The following is a 9,706-nucleotide window of genomic DNA, read 5'->3' on the forward strand; positions in this document are numbered from 1 at the left end:
ACTATATAACGTATAACGTTATATACTATTACGTAATAACGTATAACGTTATATAGTATTACCATATCACGTATAACGTTATATACTATTACTATATAACGTATAACGATATATACTATTACGTAATAACGTATAACGTTATATACTATTACTATATAACGTATAACGTTATATACTATTACGTACTAACGTATAACGTTATATAGTATTACGATATCACGTATAACGTTATATACTATTACGAGATAACGTATAACGTTATATAGTATTACCATATCACGTATAACGTTATATACTATTACTATATAACGTATAACGATATATACTATTACGTAATAACGTATAACGTTATATACTATTACTATATAACGTATAACGTTATATACTATTACGTACTAACGTATAACGTTATGTATTATTACTATATAACGTACAACGTTATATACTATTACGTAATAACGTGTAACGTTATATACTATTACGAAATAACGTATAACGTTATATACTATTACTATATAACGTATAACGTTATATACTATTACGTACTAACGTATAACGTTATATACTATTACTATATAACGTATAACGTTATATACTATTACTATATAACGTATAACGTTATATACTATTACTATATAACGTATAACGTTATATACTACTACGCAATAACGTATAACGTTATATAGTATTACGATATCACGTATAACGTTATATACTATTACGTAATAACGTATAACGTTATATAGTATTACCAAATCACGTATAATGTTATATACTATTACTATATAACGTATAACGATATATAGTATTGCCATATCACGAAAACGTTGTATATTATTACTATATAACGTATAACGTCTTATAGTATTACCATGTAACGTATAGCGATATATACTATTACGTAATAACGTATAAAGCTATATACTATTACTATATAACGTATAACGTTATATACTATTACTATATAACGTATAACGTTATATACTATTACTATATAACGTATAACGTTATATACTATTACGTAATAACGTATAACGTTATATAGTATTACGATATCACGTATAACGTTATATAGTATTACGATATCACGTATAACGTTATATACTATTACGTACTAACGTATAACGTTATATACTATTACGTACTAACGTATAACGTTATGTATTATTACTATATAACGTATAACGTTATATACTATTACGTAATAACGTATAACGTCTTATAGTATTACCATGTAACGTATAGCGATATATACTATTACGTAATAACGTATAACGCTATATACTATTACTATATAACGTATAACGTTATATACTATTACTATATAACGTATAACGTTATATACTATTACGTAATAACGTATAACGTTATATAGTATTACGATATCACGTATAACGTTATATACTACTACGTACTAACGTATAACGTTATATACTATTACGTACTAACGTATAACGTTATGTATTATTACTATATAACGTATAACGTTATATACTATTACGTAATAACGTATAACGTTATATAGTATTACCATATCACGTATAACGTTATATACTATTACTATATAACGTATAACGAAATATACTATTACGTAGTAACGTATAACGTTATATACTATTACTATATAACGTATAACGTTATATACTATTACTATATGACGTATAACGTTATATACTATTACGTACTAACGTATAACGTTATATACTATTACTATATAACGTATAACGTTATATACTATTACCATATAACGTATAACGTTATATACTATTACGCAATAACGTATAACGTTATATAGTATTACGATATCACGTATAACGTTATATACTATTACGTAATAATGTATAACGTTATATAGTATTACCATATCACGTATAACGTTATATACTATTACTATATAACGTATAACGTTATATACTATTACGTAATAACATATAACGTTATATACTATTACGTACTAACGTATAACGTTATGTATTATTACTATATAACGTATAACGTTATATACTATTACGTAATAACGTATAACGTTATATACTATTGCGTACTAACGTATAACGCTATATACTATTACTATGTAACGTATAACGTTATATACTATTACGTAATAACGTATAACGATGTATAGTATTACCATATCACGTATAACGTTATATAGTATTACGTACTAACGTATAACGTTATATACTATAACATAATAACGTATAACGTTATATACTATTACGTAACAACGTATAACGTTATATAGTATTACCATATCACGTATAACGTTATATGCTATTACGTTCTAACGTATAACGTTATATACTATTACTATATAACGTATAACGCTATATACTATTACGTAATAACGTATAACGTTATATAGTATTGCCACACCACGTATAACGTTATATACTATTACGTACTAACGTATAACGTTATATTGTATTACGTAATAACGTATAACGTTATATAGTATTACGCTATAACGTATAACGTTATATACTATTACGTAATAATGTATAACGTTATATAGTATTACCATATCACGTATAACGTTATATAGTATCACCATATCACGTACAACGTTGTATATTATTACTATAAAACGTATAACGTTATATAGTAATACCACATAACGTATAACGATATATACTATTACGTATTAACGTATAACGTTATATACTATTACGTAATAACGTATAACGTTATATAGTATTACGTAATAACGTACAACGTTATATACTATTACGTAATAACGTGTAACGTTATATACTATTACGAAATAACGTATACCGTTATATAATATTACCATATAACGTATAACGTTAGATACTATTACGTACTAACGTATAACGTTATATATTACTACTATATAACGTATAACGTTATATACTATTACTATATAACGTATAACGTTATATTCTATTACGTACTAACGTATAACGTTATATACTACTACTATATAACGTATAACGTTATATAATATTACTATATAACGTATAACGTTACATACTATTACGTATTAACGTATAACGTTATATACTACTTCTATATAACGTATAACGTTATATACTATTACTATATAACGTATAACGTTATATACTATTACTATATAACGTATAACGTTATATACTATTACGTAATAACGTATAACGTTATATAGTATTACGATATCACGTATAACGTTATATACTATTACGTACTAACGTATAACGTTATATACTATTACGTAATAATGTATAACGTTATATAGTATTACCATATCACGTATAACGTTACATACTATTACGTACTAACGTATAACGTTATATACTACTACTATATAACGTATAACGTTATATACTATTACTATATAACGTATAACGTTATATACTATTACTATATAACGTATGACGTTATATAGTATTGCCATATCACGTATAATGTTGTATATTATTACTATATAACGTATAACGTCATATAGTATTACCATATCACGTATAACGTTACATACTATTACGTACTAACGCATAACGTTATATACTACTACTATATAACGTATAACGTTAGATACTATTTCTATATAACGTACAACGTTATATACTATTACGTAATAACGTGTAACGTTATATACTATTATGAAATAACGTATACCGTTATATAATATTACCATATAACGTATAACGTTAGATACTATTACGTACTAACGTATAACGTTATATATTACTACTATATAACGTATAACGTTATATACTATTACTATATAACGTATAACGTTATATACTATTACGTACTAACGTATAACGTTATATACTATTACTATATAACGTATAACGTTATATACTATTACTATATAACGTATAACGTTATATACTATTACGCAATAACGTATAACGTTTATAGTATTACGATATCACGTATAACGTTATATACTATTACGTAATAACGTATAACGTTATATAGTATTACCATATGACGTATAACGTTATATACTATTACTATATAACGTATAACGTTATATAGTATTGCCATATCGCGAAAACGTTGTATATTATTACTATATAACGTATAACGTTATATACTATTACGTACTAACGTATAACGTTATATACTATTACGTACTAACGTATAACGTTATGTATTATTACTATATAACGTATAACGTTATATACTATTACGTAATAACGTATAACGTTATATAGTATTACCATATCACGTATAACGTTATATACTATTACTATATAACGTATAACGAAATATACTATTACGTACTAACGTATAACGTTATGTATTATTACTATATAACGTATAACGTTATATACTATTACGTAATAACGTATAACGTTATATAGTGTTACCATATCACGTATAACGTTATATACTATTACTATATAACGTATAACGATATATACTATTACGTAATAACGTATAACGTTATATACTATTACTATATAACGTATAACGTTATATACTATTACGTACTAACGTATAACGTTATATACTATTACGTAATAATGTATAACGTTATATAGTATTACCATATCACGTATAACGTTACATACTATTACGTACTAACGTATAACGTTATATACTACTACTATATAACGTATAACGTTATATACTATTACTATATAACGTATAACGTTATATACTATTACTATATAACGTATGACGTTATATAGTATTGCCATATCACGTATAATGTTGTATATTATTACTATATAACGTATAACGTCATATAGTATTACCATATCACGTATAACGTTACATACTATTACGTACTAACGCATAACGTTATATACTACTACTATATAACGTATAACGTTAGATACTATTTCTATATAACGTACAACGTTATATACTATTACGTAATAACGTGTAACGTTATATACTATTATGAAATAACGTATACCGTTATATAATATTACCATATAACGTATAACGTTAGATACTATTACGTACTAACGTATAACGTTATATATTACTACTATATAACGTATAACGTTATATACTATTACTATATAACGTATAACGTTATATACTATTACGTACTAACGTATAACGTTATATACTATTACTATATAACGTATAACGTTATATACTATTACTATATAACGTATAACGTTATATACTATTACGCAATAACGTATAACGTTTATAGTATTACGATATCACGTATAACGTTATATACTATTACGTAATAACGTATAACGTTATATAGTATTACCATATGACGTATAACGTTATATACTATTACTATATAACGTATAACGTTATATAGTATTGCCATATCGCGAAAACGTTGTATATTATTACTATATAACGTATAACGTTATATACTATTACGTACTAACGTATAACGTTATATACTATTACGTACTACCGTATAACGTTATGTATTATTACTATATAACGTATAACGTTATATACTATTACGTAATAACGTATAACGTTATATAGTATTACCATATCACGTATAACGTTATATACTATTACTATATAACGTATAACGAAATATACTATTACGTACTAACGTATAACGTTATGTATTATTACTATATAACGTATAACGTTATATACTATTACGTAATAACGTATAACGTTATATAGTGTTACCATATCACGTATAACGTTATATACTATTACTATATAACGTATAACGATATATACTATTACGTAATAACGTATAACGTTATATACTATTACTATATAACGTATAACGTTATATACTATTACGTACTAACGTATAACGTTATATACTATTACTATATAACGTATAACGTTATATACTATTACTATATAACGTATAACGTTATATACTACTACGCAATAACGTATAACGTTATATAGTATTACGATATCACGTATAACGTTATTTACTATTACGAGATAACGTATAACGTTATATAGTATTACCAAATCACGTATAACGTTATATACTATTACTATATAACGTATAACGTTATATAGTATTGCCATATCACGAAAACGTTGTATATTATTACTATATAATGTATAACGTTATATACTATTACGTACTAACGTATAACGTTATGTACTATTACGTACTAACGTATAACGTTATATACTATTACGTACTAACGTATAACGTTATGTATTATTACTATATAACGTATAACGTTATATACTATTAGGTAATAACGTATAACGTTATATAGTATTACCATATCACGTATAACGTTATATACTATTACTATATAACGTATAACGAAATATACTATTACGTACTAACGTATAACGTTATGTATTATTACTATATAACGTATAACGTTATATACTATTACGTAATAACGTATAACGTTATATAGTGTTACCATATCACGTATAACGTTATATACTATTACTATATAACGTATAACGATATATACTATTACGTAATAACGTATAACGTTATATACTATTACTATATAACGTATAACGTTATATACTATTACGTACTAACGTATAACGTTATATACTATTACTATATAACGTATAACGTTATATACTATTACTATATAACGTATAACGTTATATACTATTACGTACTAACGTATAACGTTATATACTATTACTATATAACGTATAACGTTATATACTATTACTATATAACGTATAACGTTATATACTATTACGTAATAACGTATAACGTTATATAGTATTACGATATCACGTATAACGTTATATACTATTACGTACTAACGTATAACGTTATATACTATTACGTAATAATGTATAACGTTATATAGTATTACCATATCACGTATAACGTTACATACTATTACGTACTAACGTATAACGTTATATACTACTACTATATAACGTATAACGTTATATACTATTACTATATAACGTATAACGTTATATACTATTACTATATAACGTATAACGTTATATACTATTACTATATAACGTTATACGTTATATAGTATTGCCATATCACGTATAATGTTGTATATTATTACTATATAACGTATAACGTCATATAGTATTACCATATCACGTATAACGTTACATACTATTACGTACTAACGCATAACGTTATATACTACTACTATATAACGTATAACGTTAGATACTATTTCTATATAACGTACAACGTTATATACTATTACGTAATAACGTGTAACGTTATATACTATTATGAAATAACGTATACCGTTATATAATATTACCATATAACGTATAACGTTAGATACTATTACGTACTAACGTATAACGTTATATATTACTACTATATAACGTATAACGTTATATACTATTACTATATAACGTATAACGTTATATACTATTACGTACTAACGTATAACGTTATATACTATTACTATATAACGTATAACGTTATATACTATTACTATATAACGTATAACGTTATATACTATTACGCAATAACGTATAACGTTTATAGTATTACGATATCACGTATAACGTTATATACTATTACGTAATAACGTATAACGTTATATAGTATTAAAATATGACGTATAACGTTATATACTATTACTATATAACGTATAACGTTATATAGTATTGCCATATCGCGAAAACGTTGTATATTATTACTATATATCGTATAACGTTATATACTATTACGTACTAACGTATAACGTTATATACTATTACGTACTAACGTATAACGTTATATACTATCACGTACTAACGTATAACGTTATGTATTATTACTATATAACGTATAACGTTATATACTATTACGTAATAACGTATAACGTTATATAGTATTACCATATCACGTATAACGTTATATACTATTACTATATAACGTATAACGAAATATACTATTACGTACTAACGTATAACGTTATGTATTATTACTATATAACGTATAACGTTATATACTATTACGTAATAACGTATAACGTTATATAGTGTTACCATATCACGTATAACGTTATATACTATTACTATATAACGTATAACGATATATACTATTACGTAATAACGTATAACGTTATATACTATTACTATATAACGTATAACGTTATATACTATTACGTACTAACGTATAACGTTATATACTATTACTATATAACGTATAACGTTATATACTATTACTATATAACGTATAACGTTATATACTACTACGCAATAACGTATAACGTTATATAGTATTACGATATCACGTATAACGTTATATACTATTACGTACTAACGTATAACGCTATATACTATTACTATGTAACGTATAACGTTATATACTATTACGTAATAACGTATAACGATATATAGTATTACCATATCACGTATAACGTTATATAGTATTACGTACTAACGTATAACGTTATATACTATAACATAATAACGTATAACGTTATATACTATTACGTAATAACGTATAACGTTATATACTATTACGTAATAACGTATAACGTTATATACTATTACGTACTAACGTATAACGCTATATACTATTACTATGTAACGTATAACGTTATATACTATTACGTACTAACGTATAACGTTATATACTATTACTATATAACGTATAACGTTATATACTATTACCATATAACGTATAACATTATATACTATTACGCAATAACGTATAACGTTATATAGTATTACGATATCACGTATAACGTTATATACTATTACGTAATAATGTATAACGTTATATAGTATTACCATATCACGTATAACGTTATATACTATTACTATATATCGTATAACGTTATATACTATTACGTAATAACGTATAACGTTATATACTATTACGTACTAACGTATAACGTTATGTATTATTACTATATAACGTATAACGTTATATACTATTACGTACTAACGTATAACGTTATATACTATTACGTACTAACGTATAACGTTATGTATTATTACTATATAACGTATAACGTTATATACTACTACGCAATAACGTATAACGTTATATAGTATTACGATATCACGTATAACGTTATTTACTATTACGAGATAACGTATAACGTTATATAGTATTACCAAATCACGTATAACGTTATATACTATTACTATATAACGTATAACGTTATATAGTATTGCCATATCACGAAAACGTTGTATATTATTACTATATAATGTATAACGTTATATACTATTACGTACTAACGTATAACGTTATGTACTATTACGTACTAACGTATAACGTTATATACTATTACGTACTAACGTATAACGTTATGTATTATTACTATATAACGTATAACGTTATATACTATTACTATATAACGTATAACGTTATATTCTATTACGTACTAACGTATAACGTTATGTATTATTACTATATAACGTATAACGTTATATACTATTACTATATAACGTATAACGTTATATTCTATTACGTACTAACGTATAACGTTATATACTACTACTATATAACGTATAACGTTATATACTATTACTATATAACGTATAACGTTATATACTATTACGTACTAACGTATAACGTTATATACTATTACTATATAACGTATAACGTTATATACTATTACTATATAACGTATAACGTTATATACTACTACGCAATAACGTATAACGTTATATAGTATTACGATATCACGTATAACGTTATTTACTATTACGAGATAACGTATAACGTTATATAGTATTACCAAATCACGTATAACGTTATATAGTATTACCATATCACGTATAACGTTATATACTATTACTATATAACGTATAACGAAATATACTATTACGTACTAACGTATAACGTTATATACTATTACGTACTAACGTATAACGTTATGTA

This window comes from Bombus terrestris, chromosome 1 (assembly GCF_910591885.1).
Source record: "Bombus terrestris chromosome 1, iyBomTerr1.2, whole genome shotgun sequence".
NCBI lineage: Eukaryota > Metazoa > Arthropoda > Insecta > Hymenoptera > Apidae > Bombus > Bombus terrestris.